Source organism: Elaeis guineensis, chromosome 6, assembly GCF_000442705.2.
Source record: "Elaeis guineensis isolate ETL-2024a chromosome 6, EG11, whole genome shotgun sequence".
NCBI classification, from domain to species: domain Eukaryota; kingdom Viridiplantae; phylum Streptophyta; class Magnoliopsida; order Arecales; family Arecaceae; genus Elaeis; species Elaeis guineensis.
Genome location: NC_025998.2, coordinates 118222445 through 118242351, shown reverse-complemented (window position 1 = coordinate 118242351; position 19907 = coordinate 118222445).

Genomic DNA, 19907 nt, shown 5'->3' with positions numbered 1-19907 from the left:
CGTTGGGAAGAACTTTTCTTCTCCAATTTTTTGCTATAAGACCAACAAGAAAGCCTCTCTTTGATGCCTAAGAATCAGCAGCAAAAGCCTCATAAAATTTTTCAAAAGGGGTAAGAGAACAAGGCTTGGCATGTGGGATATGGGGCGTCCAACTCTTGGACGCCCCCTCCTTTCTTTTAAGTGACAAGAAGATGGGGGGACACCCACTTTTTCTCATGAAAGAGAGGGAGAACATGGCTCTTTATGATAGGCATAGGTTTTCTCACATTAAAATACAAAAGGGGTGTGAGAGATCTTAAATAGATGGGTGGAGAGAGTTGGTTCAGCCCTATTCCAAATAGGACTCATGAATCTTGATCAAACTCTAACTAATTTTTGGACCTAATTCTAACTAACTTAGAAATTAGTTATAACAAACTAACTAATTAGATCTTAGCCTAATTATGAAACCAATTAGATCCTAATCCAATAAGAGAATTAGTTAGATTAAAATCCCATTGATCCAGGGATTGATTCTTAATGGATATCAGGAAAGTTATTGATCAATAGGACTTGATCCAATCAAGCCTATTATCCAATAAGATTTGATCCAATCAAAGCCTATATCAAACTAAATTAAATCTTATTCAACTCAAAATTTGATTTGCATCTTTGAGATCAATTGGAACAAGCCCTGTAATTCAATAGGGATGCATCCAATCAATCCAAAGCCAATCTAATTGAATCCAATTCAGTTAGATCTGATCCAATCCTCATTGCTCAATCAAATTGAGCCAATAATAATCAAATTATTAATTAATTATTCTTCTAATTTACCAATCATTAGTAAATAATTTATTACAATCTTTGTAAAGGTTTAATTATCAATCACATTGATAATTAAATCCTTCAACAATTCATAATCATTGATCAGCCATTTGATCAGATGGTACTTCTATGTGCGTGACCCCATAGATTTGAATCTAAACCATTAGCACAAGAATAATTCTTGTACTAATCGATGTTATCATCTAGCAATGATTTTCAATATTCGGATAGGCCGAATGTATGTCCAGCAACACTCTAGAACCCATATGGATATAGTTACCGTATAATTCATCCCTTTGACACTCGATGCTCAAGGATAATTTTGGGTTAAACTGTCAATCCCAAATGAGTGGTCCATATTGTGTCTCAACCTCAAAAATCTTGTGACTCTTCACTAGGACTACTTTGGTCAAAATTTTACTGAATTGAAACACAGTGATGCATCATCTCCAATTTTACTTAGAGCGATAAATCCCATCTTGACTCGCACTCAGATTTCACAAATACTTGACTATATCCAAAAATCTTCCGTCATCAAATTAGAAATTCAGATAGTCCGACATCAAAGCACAGTGAGTTGCTTGCAAGTCACTGAGGTAGCCTCAGGTCAGAGGAATACTTATACCCATATCCCATCAGAGTAACCCTTGACAGTAGAGTGCTCCAGAAGTGATTACGCTCAGTGAAATGTACTCCTATATATCATCTGTATGCTATACCCATATCACCATACGTCTTGATTAAGAGGACAACTAACTAATATAGTACACAATGATCTACACTCGATATAGCTATCGTCCTTGTAATAATTGTATTATTTGGTTGCGAGCAAGATTTAAGAATCACACGATAAATCTTCCTTTATCATTTTAGAAATAGCTCTAAAGACTTCATCATAACATATGAGTTTTGTTTAGAAAGATGTATTCCTTATAATGAATCTGTCAAATAATATTTATCAATTTATAATTCATATACATGTATGGAGCGCAATGATTTACAACATAGATGATTAGCTTTAGGATATATTTTCCAACAACTCTCACTTGGACTAAAGCCAATCGATTGGTATCAAATACCCATCTTTCATTTGTGATCATTGAACTCTTTAGATCCGATTGCTTTAGTTAATAGGTTGGCCAAGTTCTTCTTTCGATCGATCTTCCTATGATCGACTTTATTTCGATCTTATCGAACAAGGTGAAAGTGATGCAGAAAGTGTTTGATTCTCAGATGGAACATCAGTTCTTCAGCTTGAGCTATGGTTCCAGTACCGCTGTCAATATAGAAAGACTGGACCATCGACGGAGGGTGCCACTCCAAGCTTGCTAAAAGACTTTCATAACCAAACAACTTTTTTACCAACATCAAATATCGCAAAAAACTCGGTATCACAAATAAAATTGGCTACTGAATACTGCATGAAATCTTTCCAGCATGTCACTCCTCTTTTAAGATAAAAATATAACCTAACATAATTTTGTCATTTTGATCCGACTAGAAATTAGAATCAATATTCTACAGGTTTTAAGTTAGATTCTCTATAAATTAATCATTGATCCTTAATATTTCATAAATACTTAAGAATAGTTCTCATAACCTTCAAACTTTTATGAAGAACAGAGATGACAACCAAGCTTTTCCTCTTTATAATGTAGGAATGTCATTTTCGATTAAGAAAATTTCATCCAAACAATACAAAGAATACTATTACAAAACTGTTAGCTCATTTGTACATGCAGGTTTCTACTTCATTCTCAATGAAGCCATATGTTCAAAATATATATTTCAACTCTGAGAAGTTTAATTCAATTCGAATGGACTTGAGGATTGCCATAAGAAAAATGTCTCATCATAGTCAATACTATAATTTTGATGAAATTCTTAGCAACCGGATAGAATTAATAGGTCTCTATCTTTTCGTCTGCACCTCTTATCCATCTAAAATCTACTCACACCTTATGAGTCTTATCTCTTTAGGTGTATCAACGAATGTCCATACATCGTCAATCTTCATAGACTTTATTTCAGATTTAATACCTCCAAGCCACTTCTCAAAGTTAGATCTCTGTATGGCATCTATATGGGAGATCAAATCTCCATCCCAAACTTAGAAATCAAAGTAGCTATTCGGCTAACACGGTACTCTATCGTATCTACTCAAGGATGCCTTTACATTGGGCTTCGAATTTGATCTAGTCAACTTCAATTTTGTTAGTTTGCATCAGAGTTAGTTTCTCTACCTATCAAGCTCCATCAAGCTTACTCTTAACGACATCAGTTTCTTCATCAAGAATTTTTTTTTTCAAAAAAAATACCTTAAGATTCATGAACATCTCATGTTCATCGAAAGGTAGAAAAAATATTTCTAAAATAATATTTATCAGACCAAAATTCAAGCTGGTTGATTTGTGAATATTTCATATAAGTTTGACATCCCAAATCTTAAGGTAAGAGAGTATCGAATTATCAAAATCCATATCTCATATGGAGTTTTGGTGACCGATTTATTCAAAATATTCTCGAGCACTTATCAAGTAGTCTCTAAAGCATAATCTCAAATAGACCAGCAAACCTCAACATGGATCAAACTATATCTAACAAAGTTCGATTCATCCCTTCAAACACTCTTTTAAATAGCGATGTTGCAGGAGTGATCCATTAAGAGAGAATCCAATTCTCTTCAAGATATGTCAAAAATTTACTGTAAAGGTATTCACTTTATTAGTCTAATTGATGAATTATAATACTCTTTGTAGTTTATTTTTCTATCTCATTACAAAATTATTTGAACATTTCAATCGATTCGGATTTGTGCTTCATAAGCAAGATGCACCCATGTCAAGATAGATCGTCAGAGATTTTAATGAAGTAGTAAAGCTCTCTTCTGGCACTTATGTTCATGAGTGTAAATATATCAATATATATCAAACTCAGAACATCATTGGCTCATTCACCTTTTTCAATAAAAGGTGATTAAGTCAACTATGCTAAAAGCAGGTATCAGTGACATTATCTAATCTAGGATGCTAGTTAGATGTGTACTTTACACTAATAGGCTATGGTACTGAGTTTATATCATTTTTAATTATCCACTCATTATTGCAGCATCATTCACAATGATATCACAATAATCATTCTTATTAACACCATCAATAAGATTGGACAATAGTGACAATCACTTAAAATGATATCTTCAGGATTGAAAACAAGCTCAATGATTCCTAATGTTAAGATTGGAACAGACTTCTATCTCTTACATTCAGAAGTTTCTTGCCGTTTACAAACCTTCTACTATCCTAAAATTTTTTGTAACTATTTGCAAATATGACTTATACTGTCAATATCCAATACCTAGATAGTAGTATTACCAATAGAGAAACTTCAAAGAATTATCATATAACTATCTTGATCAGCAACGATTTGCTGATTTCTCTTTTAAACCTGTTTGGGTTAGCCTAAGACTTCTTGATCAATTCGCTTAAAAACTATATTCAACTTTCAATACTAACTATCAAAGTTAGATCTGATAACATTGTCATTGTCTAACAGTGAACAGAGCAATAATATTCTAGCCATTTCTAAAAAAAAAAATAATTGACCTATTAGTATATGAACTATTTTAAGCCTAAAGACTTAGAAATTTGTCTAAAGATTCTCTCACTATTTTATATGAATCGATAGCCTCTACCGCTAATATGAGGAATTACTTTAATTTTTTAGTAGGTATTAGAATCCACACAGACTGCATTCAGGCTCGAGTATAGCTCGACCAACCCTAGTGCATCCATGGGTAGATTCATAATCAATTATTTTTTTAAACAATTTCTAGCAATCAGATTTTGTCCCAGATATCTCTTTAGTAGGCGTGTGGTATCTCCACTGAAAACTTGGTTAGGTCCAACCATTAACATGACTATATCAAGTGCATCCAACAAATGAATATCCAAGCTCGAGTGTGGCTCGGCCAATCTGAGCATTGATCTGAAGGTACAATAAGATGATTATATGATGGATGATAATTACAATATGTAATAGACACCAGATGTGTGATGCCTCTAATGCCTATTTAAAATATTAGACTCATTATCACGTACCTTAATGGAAGGTTATGATCTAGTTATCCCCATAACTAGCTCATTTTATGGACCTAATAATTTAGAAGATTTGGTTAATATATTTTATAACACATCAGTCAACTGCAAGTCATAAATCCTTTCACTGACTTCATCAAGTCATGAAAAGGACTAGTGACTAGCGGGACCAACCGGCATGTCGTAAATCCTTCCACTGACTTTATCAAATCATGAGAAGGATAGAGACAAGTTGGTCCAAGGTACCTAAATCAGTCATACTAATTAATCTTAACAATATAGGTCAACTCGAGTCACCTAGCGATCTAATCAGCCCAATGACTCGAGCTCAATCTTTGAGCCTCAATCAAGGTCTATTTGGTTTAATCAAAGATATGAATTTGATCAACTACAACTATTATATTTGATTTAGAGTACCTTTGACCTAATCTAAATCAACTATTGGTTAGATTTGATCAACTACTCTTTTTAATCCATTAAGTCTTTGATTCTAATCTTAGGTTTAACCCAATTAAAGGGACTTGATTTGAGCTAGCCCATGCTCTATATTTTATTCAATGTCATTAGATCTTCAATCATAATTCGAGATCTAAAATATATTTCTTAGTTCTCAATTAAGTATAGCATTAACATGGGTTAAGATTATTAATTGAAATCATTTCAATTTTGTAAAATAATTTTACATCAATTTTACGTAAAATTTTTTATTCTAAAAACTAGATCGGCTCACCCCTGAACTGAGTCGGCTCACTTCAGTGGGTCGACTAAGTCTGATACTTGATTGACTAAATGATCATGAATGGTATTCATTACTGTTCGGCCTAAGATAACTGTGTCAAGTTAGTCAGCACTGAATCAATTAAATCAAGAGATTGGGTCGACACAATTCAAAATTGAGTCGGCTCAGTTGGCGTGCCAATAGGTATCACATAGTTTTAAATCTATAAATTTTTACATAAATTGAAATAAAATCAATCATAATGAACTTTAGATCATATCTAAATATTTTATAATTTTAAATGTTATTTTTTATGATTAAAATAATTTTAATCATATATATTAGATATTCTACTTTTCATACAACTCAAATTTTGTATCAAATACAATAAATTCTAGGATTTTATTATCTAGAGTTTTGTAGAAAAGTAAGTTCTTCCTTTCGCTTTCTTCTTCATGGGATTAAATCACATGGCACCCCTACACGCCATAAGAGCACCCAATCGAATAGAAAGAGAAAATTTTTAAACTCTTATTGCTCCTATGACCGAACGACCACCTGGTGATCAATTCAATCCAAATACTTGCTAATCGGATCATCTAATCTACTCACATATCATATATACAAAAATTTAGATCAAATCTAAATTATATCAGATCTGATTTTTAATTAGATCATATCTAAAATCAGATCATAATACATCTCATGTATTACTAAATCTAGATTTTAACTCTATATACATATATGTTCATGTCATAACAAACCTTCGCTCTGATACCAGTTGAAGAAAAGCATGATGGTTTTGTGCATGTATTTTTAAAATTTTATAATAAAATATATATAGATTAAATAATTTAATCTATAATACATGTATAGATTAAATATAAAATTATCATATATGATTTATGACATGAACTATTATGCATGTATGTAAATCTGAAATTTAAAATTCAGCAAACATGGATCACATCTATATCAAATCAGATCATTTTTGAATTATATTTAGATCATATATAAATATAAATTAATTTTAAAACTTTATATCTGAGTGCGGATAGCAGATCATCGTATCTAAAATTCATGATAGTTATTTTTTCATGATGCTTGACAACCGCATATATATCCAGCCTCTATAGGTATCCACACGAAGCCCATGTACTGATCGATCTCCTCAAGAGTGCTAGCTCGTGAAGACACCATGCTTTGACTGATCTAAGAGGAACATGAAGAAGATGAAGAATATGGAGATTCTCTCTTTTTTTTTCTAGATCCATGCATCAGATCTCTATGATAGAGATCAAGAGAAGAACTCTTTCTTCCCAATTCTCCCACGCACAAGAGAGAACATTTCTCTCTTCCTTTTATACCTTTAAGAAGAATTTTTCTTCTCTAATTTTTTATGATAAAAATTAAATCTAATCTGATTTCTTATGCTGAAAATCATATAAAATTTTAAGTTTTAAAAGAACCCAAAAAAGAGATCCAAGAGAAGAACCATTCTTCTCTCTTCTTCTCCCTTTTTCTCCTTGATCTAGAACTCTAGGAAGCCCCAAACATCCAACCAAATTTTTTTGATATTTTTTCTTTAAATTTTTATATTAAAAATTAGATCTAATCTAATTTTTATTCTAAAAAAAAATTAAAAAAAAATCTGAGAGAAGAACTTCTTCTCTGAGGCTGTGCACAAGAAAGAAGATCCTTCTTCTTCCTTCTCCTTCTCTCGTTGGGAAGAACTTTTCTTCTTCAATTTTTTACTGTAAGACCAGCAAGAAAGTCTCTCTTTGATGCTTAAAAACTAACAGCAAAAGCCTCACAAAATCCTTCAAAAGGAGTAGGAGAACAAGGCTGGGCATGTGGGATATGGGGCGTCCAACTCTTGGACGCCCCCTTCTTTCTTTTAAGCGACAAGATGGGGGATGCCCACTTTTTCTCATGGAAGAGAGGGAGAATGTGGCTCTTTATGATGGGCAAGGATTTTCTCACATTAAAACACAAGAGGGGCGTGAAAGATCTTAAATAGATGGGTGGAGGGAGTTGGTTCAGTCCTATTCCAAATAGGACTCATGAATCTTGATCAAACTCTAACTAATTCTTGGACCCAATCCTAACTAACTTAGAAATTGGTTATACCAAACTAACTAATTAGATCCTAACCTAATTATGAAACCAATTAGGCTCCAATCCAATTAGAGAATTAGTGAGATTAAAACTTCATTGATCCTGAAATTGATTCTTAATGGATATCAGGGAAGTTATTGATCAATAGGACTTGATCAAATCAAGTCTATTATCTAATAGAGTTTGATCTAATCAAAGCATATATCAAACTAAATTGAATCTTATTCAACTCAAAATTTGATTTGCATCCCTGAGATCAATTAGAACAAGCTCTGTGATTCAATAGGGATGCATTCAATCAATCCAAAGCCAACCTAATTGAATCCAATTCAATTAGATCTGATCCAATCTCTATTGCTCAATCAAATTGAGCCAATAACAATCAAATTATTAATTAATTATTTTTTTAATTTATCAATCATTAATAAATAATTTATTATAATCTTTGCAAAAGATTAATCATCAATCACATTGATAATTAAAACCTTCAACGATTCATAATCGTTGATCAGCCATTTGATCAAACGGTACTTCTATTTGTGTGATCCTATATGTTCGAATCTAAGCTGGTAGCATAAGAACAATTCTTTTACCAATCGATGTTACCATCTAACAATGATTTCTGACATCCGGATAGGCAGAATGCATACCTAGCAACACTCTAGGACCCATGTAGATATAGTTACCGTATAATTCATCCCTTTAATACTCAATGTTTAAGGATGATTTTGGATTAAACTGTCAACCCCAGATGAGGGGTCCACATTGTATCTCAACCTCAAAAATTTTGTGACTCCTTACTAGGACTATTTTGGCCAAAGTTTTACTGAATTGAAACACAGTGATGCATCTTCTCTAATTTTACTTGGAGCGGTCAATCCCATCTTGACTCGTACTCAGACTTCACTAATACTTGACTGTATCCAAAAATCTTCTATCATCGAATTAAAAATTTGGATAGTCCGATATCAAAGCACAGTGAGTTGCTTGCAAGTCACCGAGACAGTCTCAGGTCAAAGAGACACTTATATCCATATCCCATCAGAGCAACCCTTAATAGCAGAGTACTCTGGAGATAGTCGCGTTCAGTGAAATATACTCCTACATATCATTCGTATGCCATATCCATGTCACCACACATCTTGATTAAGAGAACAACCAACTAATATAGCACACAATGACTTCCACTCAATATAGCTATCATCTTTGTAACAATTGTATCATTTGGTCACGAGTAAGATTTAAGAACCACACGATAAATTCTCCTTTATCATTTTGAAAGTAGCTCTAAGGACTTCATCATAATATATGAGTTCTATTTAGAAAGATGTATTCCTTATGATGAATCTATCAGATAATATTTATCAATTTATAATTCATATACATGATGGAGTGCAATAATCTACAACCTAGATGATTGACTTTAGGACATATTTTTCAATAGAATATTAGTTGACCAACCTGAAGGGGTTAAACCCATAGTGTGTAAATGGATCTTCAAAAGGAAAAAGGGGTGCAGATAGGAAGGTGGAGACCTATAAAATCTATTTAGTTGTCGAGGGTTATTGTCAGCATTATGATATTGACTGTGACAAGATATTTTTTTCTGTGGCAATACTCAAGTCCATTCGGATCATGCTTGCGATAGCAGCATACTTGGACTATGAAGTCTGACAAATGAATGTGAAGATAGCTTTCCTAAATGGAGAACTGAACGAAGAGGTATATATGATACAACCTGAAGGGTTCACATCCACAGATGAGTCTAAGGTTTGCAAGCTTCAGAGATTCATTTATGGATTGAAGCAAGTATCTCAGAGTTGGAACATACATTTTGATAAAGTAATCAAAATGTATAGCTTCATTAGAAACGGAGAGAAATCCTGCATATATAAATGGGCTAATAGTTCAATAATTGTATTTCTTATGTTGTATGTGGATAATATTCTCTTAATTAAAAATGATATCCCTGCATTACAAAAAATAAAAGTGTGGCTGTCGTCACAATTCTTCATGAAGAATTTGGGAGAAGCAGCCTGCATCCTAAAGATGAAGATCCATAGGGATAGATCTAAGAGACTGCTCGAGCTCTTCCAATCCATGTATATAGAAACCATGCTGAAATGATTTAACATGGAGAATTTCAAAAAAGGTTATCTTCCGATAGGCCATGAATTTTTTTTTTCAAAAAGAGATTATCCGACAACTCTTTAAGAGAGAGAGCATATGAATAGAGTTTCATATACTTCGACAATGGGTTCTATTATGTACGCCATGATATGTACGAGATCAAACATAACATACTCACTAGGGATAGTGAGTAGATACCAGTCTGATCTAAAAGAGAACCACTGGAAGGTCGTAAAAATTATTCTAAAATATTTGAGAAATACTAAGGACTAGTGACTTGTGTATGGTGAAACTGACTTGAAACTAGTAGAGTTTACCAACTCCAGCTTTCAGTGAGACCATGACGATAGCAAGAGTATGTTGGATTATATTTTTATCCTGAATGGTGAAGTGATCTGCTGGAAAAATTTCAAGCAGCACACTAGGGCTGACTCTATTTGCGAAACGGAGTATATTGCGATATCCGATGCTACGAAAGAAGCTGTATGGCTGTGGAAGTTCATTGGTGAGCTCGGAGTGACACCCTTCATTGATGGTCTTATCTTATTATACTGTGACAATACTGGATCCATTGCTCAAGCCAAGGAGCCGAGGTCCCATCAGCGCACCAAACATATTCTGCACTGCTTTCACTTTATCTAAGAGATCGTGGATCGAGGTGATATCGACCTTCAAAAGATCGATAGGAAGGAGAACCTAGCTGACCTATTTACTAAAGCTCTTGAAATCAAAAAGTTTGATGACCACAAGTCGAAAATGGGTATTTGATACTATACTGATTAACTTTAATCCAAGTGGGAGTTGTTGGAAAATGTATCTCAAAACCAATCGTTAGCCTATTAACGATTGTGCTCATTCTTGTAAATTGAATGTGAATTCTTATTAATAAAAATTATTTGGTATTTTTATTATAAATTATCCATTTTTAAACTTCTGTGTCGTAATGAAGTACTTAAGACTATAATTAATCGATAAAGAAGAATTTATCGTTAAGTCTTTAAAAGGGTTCATGACCAAATGATATGCTATTAATAGGACAATAGCAATATCGAGTATAGGTCCTTGCGCGTCATATAAGTTGATTGTCCTCCTAAGTAAGGAATGTGGAGACACTGTTATGACGTACAAATAAAATGTAGGAGTACATTCGTATCGAACGTGACCATTTGTTGAGCACTCTGTTGTCAAGAGTAGCTCGTAAAAGGTATGGGTATAAATATCTCTCAGACCTGAGACCACCACAGTGACTTATAGGCAACTCACTAAATTTTAGTACCGAACTATCTGAGTTTCTAACTCAATAATGGAAGGATACTGGGTGTAGTCAAGTACTTATCAAGTCAGTGTGTGAATTAAGATAGAATTGATCCCTCTAAATTAATAGGAGATATGCATCAGTGTATTTCAATTTAGTAAAACCTTGGCTAGGATAATCCATAAGATGGATTTGAAAGATTGAAATACAATATGGTCAACTTAATTAAGATTGACAGTTAAATCCTAGGTTATCTCGAGCATTAGGATCAAAGAGATGAATTATACGATAATCATGCGTCAATAAGTTCTAGAATGTTGCTTTGCAATACTTCGACCTATCCGATCGTCGGGTCACTACTGCTAGATGATTACATCGATTAGTATAGAAAGTTATCTCTTTGCTACCGACTTAGGTTCGAACCTATGAGGTCACATGCATTAGAGGATTTGATCAGATTTGATGGCTGAAGAGTCCAATTAGATTGTGACTCTGGTGAGGAGTCCCACTGAGACTGAGACTCTAGAGGAGAGTCCTACTGGAATTGAGACTCTATTATTTATGAAGAATTAATTAGTAATTAGATTACTAATTGACTCAATTTGATTGAGTAAAGAGTTTTGAATCAAGTCTAATTGAATTAGATTCAGTTCGACTCAGATTGGGTTTGATATGAGCAATCCCAATTACAAGAAAAATTTAATCCTGATTCAATTAGAGTTTAGACTCAGTTAATTCCTAATTGGATTAGAAATTTAATGAGATATTTAAATTTTTAATTAGATTAGGTTCATTTCTATCAATGAGTTCAATCCAAATTTGATTTGGATTAGAAGCAGAATTAAAAATGAAGAGTCCTTGTCAACTTGGACTCTATCCTTGTCTCTTGCGTCACTCCTGAATTCGTGCCAATTTCTCCATGCCTAATTAGATTTGAGTTGTGATTTTTGGCATCATGATAGAAGGTCCAATAAGAGTGGGCAGCAATAGTTGATGAGTCATAATCTTATCTTTCGCCTAATTTGAATGCGATCTGAATTAGAAATAAGATATAAACTAGGAAAGAGTTTTTTTATACATGAAAGATTGTTGGGGCCTTTATGATTTCTACCCTATTTTTCTTGGAGAATCCTATGGTGTGTGAGACTCTAGAATCCTTCTCCACACCATAATGATTTTTTTAAAATTTTTTGGGATGCCAAAAGTTATTTTGGCATGGACTATTGGCGCCCTTCCCTTTGTGAAACCCTAATTCCTAGTCTATAAAAAGGGGGCTCCTCTCTTGGACGTCCAATGATTGGTTTCCTAGCTGTTTTTTGATTTTTCAGAGCTCTTCTCCTCCTCCTCTCTTACTCCTCTAGATCCTCTCTTACTTTAGAGTGTCCAAGTTACTTGAAGAAGAAGGAAGAGATCAACTATCAAAGTTGCTTGCAGGCTAGTACTTTCAAGCCCCTAATCTGCACCAGTCTTCGCATGGATTTTTCTGTAGAAGTCAGATGACTTTGTGTGGCTGCGAGCAACCTGAGAAATACCTTCTCCAACCATTAGACAAGAGGAGATCAATATCAAATTGGTTTGGTAATAATTTCTATCTTATCTTGATCGCAATGTTAGATCTAATAGTTAAATCTAGGATTTCAGCATCGATGAGATCGATGTGTATTTTTATTTTCAGATTTAAAATACATATTTTTTATATTATAGATCATGATGTGGTAGTTTAAGATTAGATCTTACGTATGTAATTAGGATTAAATTATTTAATCTTTTATTTTTACTACATAAAAATTTTAAAATTGCATGCATAGCACTACTGCATATTTCTTTCATTCAATGCATGACAAAGTGACATAGTAAATTGTGGCTTATCCTAATCATCACACCCTTTTACTTAGCAATCTTACGAGAAGTTTGAGTCTCAATTTATGCATTTCCAAGTATTAAGACCTAAGTAATTATGGTGCAAGTATGTCTTCCTCCCTTTCTCTCAAAAGAGATTACCAAAAACAAAAATACTTAAGCCAGATCTATTTCATTCTTGGCTTAGACTTCAATATGAAAACATGGGACAGGTTGTAGAATCCAAAATGATAACAATTCTTCAACAAGTCATGTACACCAAGGGAGAAAAAAATCAAATTTCACTAAATATAAAGTAATAAAGCCTGACTTGGACCAAATATAAATCAATTTAAAATCAACAACAAAGCCAAATTTGCAAACTAAGATATAAGTGATTTATCGAGGGAATTTGTCGAGGAAAAGAAATCCCTCACAATTCCAATGGATTTTTCGACAAAAAATATTAACTGTCAAACTTTTTTGAGAAAAAAATTTCTCAAAAAATCCCTTAAAAAAATAATTTGCGAGAATAATTTTGATGAAAAATATTTTCTAAAAAAATCCCTTGAAAATTATTTTTATGAGGAATTTTTTGAAAAAAATTTTCCTCATAAGTGAGTCTTAGTCAAAAAATTTTGATGAAAAATATTTTCTCAAAAAATTCTTTGAAAATTATTCTTATGAGGGATTTTCTGAAGGATTATTTTCTTATAAATGAGTTCTTAGGAAAAAAATTTTAATGAAAAATATTTTCTCAAAAAATTTCTCAAAAATTATTTTTGAGAGAAAATTTTTGAGAGATTTTTTCCTCAAAAATAAGTTCTTATTTTAAAACTTTTGATAAAAAATATTTTCTTCAAAAATTCCTCAAAAATTATTTTTGTGAGGGATTTATCGAGGGATTGTTCCTTCATAAATGAGTTATTATGAAAAGATTTTGATGAAAAATATTTTCTTAAAAAAAATTTTGAAAATTATTTTTGTGATAAAATTTTTGAGAAATTTTTTTTTCATAAATGAGTTCTTAGTTAAAAAATTTTGATAGAAAATATTCTACCAAAAAATCTCTCAAAAATTATTTTTGCAAGGGATGTTTCGAGGGATTTGCCCTCATAAATGAGTTATTAGAAAAAAAATTTTGGTGAAAAATATTTTCATAAAAAATTCCTTAGAAATTATTTTTATGAGAGATTTTTTAAAAGGATTTTTTTCTCATAAATGAGTTCTTAGTGAAAAATTTTGATGAAAAATATTCCCTTGAAAAAACCCTCAAAAAAATAATTTTTGAGGGATTTGCTAAGGAAATGTTTCCTCATAAATGAGTTCTTAGAAAAAAATTTAATAAAAAATATTTCTTGAAAAAATTTTTAGAAAATTATTTTTGCAAGGGATTTTTTGAGAGATTTTCTCTCATAAATAAGTTCTTAGTGAAAAATTTTGATAAAAAATATTTGTTGGGAAAATTTCTTAGAAAAATAATTGCCGAAAGATTTTCTAAGAGATTCTTTCCTTACAAATGATTCCTTCTGTAAAATTTTGATTAAATAAGTGCCTCAAAAAAACCCTCAAAAAATCAATTTTTGAGGGATATTTTGAGCAATTTTAAATAAATTATTTCACATATTTTTTTGAGGGATTTTTCTAAGGATTCTAAATAAATTATTTTTTATATTAATTTTTCATGGGATTTTCTGATGGATATCAAAAAATTATTTATTTAAATGGTTTTCCAATGAATTTTCTCAGAGAACACAAATAAATTATTTATTTAAATAATTTTTCTAGAGCTTTTTTGAGGGATTTCAAAACATTATTTATGCTCATAGTTTTCTGAGGGATTTTACCTAGGGATTGCCAATAAATTTTTTTTAAAATAGTTTTCCAAGGGAATCTCTGAGGGATTGCTAATGAATTAATTATCTAGTATATTCTTAACTCTTAACTATCTAGTATGTTATTAATATTTATTAACTCTTACATATGTTGATTATATATACATAATTAACAGCTAGAAAGTAATGCGTATTGATTATTAAATATGCCTTACACATCTTAATTATTATTGAAATAGGATCGATTAGGCAGGTTTTGATTTGGATTTTTGATGCTTTTGTTATCTCCGATTTAGAGAGGTTGGATCGAGTTGGATTGGATTTGAATAATTTTTTATGTAATTATTTTTATTTTATTTATTAATTATTTTATACTAATTATTTTATACTAATTATTTTATTCAAACTCAACCCTGATCCAGGCTCAACTTGACTCGATTGATATCGAGCTCAAGTTGAGCTCAAGTAGCTTGATTAGTTTTTCTAGTCATGCTCAAAAAGCAAAATACTTGACTCGAAAGCTCGCATATCCTACTCAAATATTTATATATTATATTAATTTAATATTTTAAATTATAATATATATTAATATATATTATAAGATATGTTTGATTTTAATTTTAATTGGTTAAGTGGCTCAGCCCAACCACTTAACATTGAATCCATGGCCCATCCCGCCAATCCCAAATGCCAGATCCCACCTTATTGCCCACGCCCTCATTCATGACAAGCCAGTCCCACCGTCAACACCCTCGTTCGTGATAGGCCAGTCCCGTCGCCTACATCCTAGTTTGTGACACCCCAAATCCCTTCCTCTTCCTCTTCGTCCCATGCCTTAGGTTCATTCTCCCGTAACCTTGCTGCCGCCAGCTCGCAATCTTGTTGGAAAATATGTCTCAAAGCCAATCGTCAGCCTATTGATGATTGTGCTCATAATTATAAAATATATATGAATTTTTATTAATAAAAATTATTTGATTTTTTTATCATAATTTTATCCATCTTATTTGAACTTCTGTGTTGTGATGAAGTCTTTAGGACTATATTTAATCGACAAAGGAGAATTTATCGCTTAGTCCTTAAAACGTATTCACGACCGAATGATATGTTGTTAATAGGACGATAGCAATATCGAATATAGGTCATTGTGTGCCATTAAGTTGGTTGTCCTCTTAATCAAGGAGTGTGGAGATACTGGTATGGCATGTAGGTAGAATATAGATGTATATTCACATCGAACGTGACCATTTATCGAGCATGCTACTGTCAAGAGTAGCTCATGAAGGGTATGGGTATAAGTGTCCCTCAGACTTGAGATCACTATGGTGACTTGTAAGTAACTCACTGTACTTTAGTATCAGACCATCTGAGTTTCTAATTCAGTGACGGAAAGTTACTAGGTGCAGTAAGTACTTATCATGTTGGTGCATGAGTTAAGATGAAATTGATCCCTCTGAATTAGTAGGAGATATGCATCAGTGTATTTTAATTTAGTAAAATCTTGGCCAGAATAATCTATGTGATGGATTTAAAAAGTTAAAATACAATGTGATCGACTATATTAGGATTGACAATCAAACCCTAGATCACCTTGAGCATTAGAATCATTATACGATAACCATACGCCAGTAGGTTCTAGAATGTTGCTTTGCAATCTTTCGACCTATCTGGATATCAGATCTCATTGTTAGATAGTTACATCGATTAGTATAAAAAGTTGTTCCTATACTACCAGCTTAGGTTCGAACCTATGGGGTCACACATATTAGAAGATTCAATCAGATCTGATGACTGAAGAGTCCAATTAGATTGTGACTCTAGAGGAAAGTCTCACTGAACTGAGACTTTACTATTAATAAAAAATTAATTATTAATTAAATTATTTCTCACTGAACTGAGACTTTACTATTAATAAAAAATTAATTATTAATTAAATTATTAATTGACTCAATTTGATTGAGTAAAAAGCTTTGGATCAAGTCTAATTGAACTAGATTCAGTTTGACTTAGATTTGGTTTGATTTGATCAAGCTTAATTGCAAGAAAAACTCAAGTCCTGATTCGATCAGGACTTGAGCTCAGCTAATTTTTAATTGGGTTAGAAATTTATTGAGATAATTGAGCTCCTAATTAGATTAGATTTATTTCTAACATTGGGTTCAAAGTAGATTTTATTTGGTTTAGAATTAATTTGAAAATGAAGAGTTCAATCCAACAGAGATTCTATCTCTTTATCCTTGTGCCACCCTGAACCCATCCACTGGATCTCAATGCCAAATTGGATTTGGCTTGAGATTTTTGGTGTGATGAGAGAGGGCCCAGTAAAGGTGGGTGGCAAAGCATGGTTAGTCATGATCTTATCTTCTGCCTAATTCGAATGTGATCCGAATTAGAGATAAGGAGATAAGAAGGAAAGAGATTTTTCAAATATGAAAAGAAGGGAGGTGCCAATTATTTTTTTTTTATTTTCTTTGATGAGTTTTTGGGCATGTGAGACTCTTGATCTCCTTCCTCACACCAACTCTCATTTTTGGAAACTTTTGGGATGCCAAATTGGTGTTTGGCATGGACTCTATTGGTGCCCTCCCTTTGACCAAAACCCTAATCCCTTTTCTATATAAAGGGGGCTCCAATAGTGGATGCCCCATATGTTCTCCTTGTTGAATTTTATTTTTCTTCAGAGCTCCTTCTCCTCTCCTCTTCCTCCTCTAGATATTCTCTTCCTTTGAAGCATCCAAGGCTTTTGAAGAAGAAGGAAGAAATCAGTCTCGAAGATCCTTGCAAGCTAGCACTTCCAAGGAGCTTGATCTGCATCGATTTTTGTGTGGACGTTCTATAGAGACCGGATGACTTTGTGTGACTGTGAGCAATCTGAAGAAGTACCTATCCAAGTATTGGACCCATAGAGATCATCAACATATAGTTCGATAATTATTTCTAAATTTACTTGATCATTTTTTATAGATCTAAAGGTTAGATCTAGATTGTAGCATCGATTAAATCAATGTAAGTTTTATTTTCAGATCTTATGTGTATATTAAATTATATTATAAATCTTGATATAATAGTTTAAATTTGATCTTATGCATGTAAATTAAATTAAATCAGTTAATCTAGTAGTTTCGTTGCATAAATTTTAAAAATTGCGTGCATAGTACTGCCTATGTTTTCTTTAATTGAAATCAGAGCCATGTTCCTTTATGATATGATTTAATATATATTTAATCTGATAATATATCTTTATATCTAATTATCTGCTATTTAAATTAGATCTAAATATAATTTATTTTTAGATCTAATTTTTTATATATTAGATTAGATGATCTGAGTAGCAAAGTACTCGGATTGGGTAATCACTAGGCCATCCGATCATAGAAACAAATAGGGTTATATGACTCTCTCCTCCCATTCAATAGGGTGCTCTTATGGCATGTTGGGGTGCCACTGTGAGGTCCCATGAAAAAGAAAGCAAAAAGAAAAAATTTACTTTCTTGCAAAATCTTAGATCTTGAAATCTTAAGATTTATTGTATGTGATGCAAGTTGCATAAAAAAGTAGTTACATCTAATCTTCATAATTAAAATTATTTTTATTTAAAATTATAAAAATTTAGATATGATCTAAAAAGATTTTATAATTTAATATAAAAAATTTACATGAAAAATTATTTCAAAATCTAAATCATGTTGATGCTCAACTTAATTAAGAATTAAATGTTAAATCGATTAGATCTAGAATTGTGATTTGAGATCTAATGACATTATATAAAATATGGGATATGAGTTAGCTCAAATCAGATCATCTTAATTGGGTTAGACCTAAGGTTAGAATCAAAGAATTAATTGACCATGTAGAGAAATTGATTAAATCTAGCTAAATATTGAATTAGATTAAATTAAGATTTTTCTAATATAATAGTTGTAGATGGTCGAGTCCATATATTTGATTAGACCAAATGGATCTTGATTGTGGCTTAGTGGTTGAATCTGAATCATTAGATTGGTCAAATTGAAACTAATTAATTAATTGATGTATAAGATAAGTTTGACATTTCGATCGATAATTTTTAATTGAAAGCGGCTTACCTGGCCATTTCGATGATGTCTAAGACAAGCTTAGCAGACCCTCCCACCGATCTCACTAACCTGACTAATTTGATGAATTATATTTTGATTAGATCATTAAGTGATTCGAGTTAACCCATTGCATTATGGTTGATCAATATGACTGATCTAGGTACCATTTCAATCAGCATGACCCTAATCTGATTCAACGACTTGGTGAAGTCAGTGGGAGGATTATGGTTTACTGGTTGATCTCTATTTTTCTCTTCTCTTAATTCATAAATTAAATCCTCTAAATTGTTAGGTCTTTTAACTGAGCTAGTTATGGTGATAACTAAATCATAGCTTCCTATTAAGTTGGATGATAATGGGTCCCATAGTATGATGATCATTGGAGACCCAAAGGTCTGATACTCATCTGCTATTAGAATTATCATTTATAATATGATGATTTAGTCGAGTCTCTCTAGTAGGTGGTCAGGTTAGCCAGCCAAAATCGGGCCTAATCATTTGATAGTTAGATTCATAAGTATGATCATATTAATAGTTGGACCTAACCAAGATATGCAGAGAAGACCAAAGTTAACTAAAAAGTTACATAGGGCTAAATCAATTACTAAAAATTATTTGATAAAATAATTGATTAATCCATGCATGCACATGGGTGAGCCGATCAAAGTCGGGCTCGTGTGTAGTCTGTGTGGATTCTAGTACCCATTAAGGAATTAAAGTAATTTTTCAAGTTGGAGGTAAAGGCTATCAATTCATATAAAATAGTGGAAGAACTTTTAAACTAAAGTTCATATCTTTAGGCTTAATTAATTCATATACTGATTAGGTTTTGATTTTTTTTGTGTAGATATGGCCTCAAATTTGTCGCTCCAATCATTGTTGGATAGTGAGAAGTTGACGAGATTCAATTTCGATAATTGGTATCAAAAACTTCAAATTATCCTGGAGCATAAGCAGATCTTGTATGTCATTATAGATCCGGCACCTAAGGAGCTTGCTCCCAACACCCATGGTACGGTTCAAGATACTTATTTA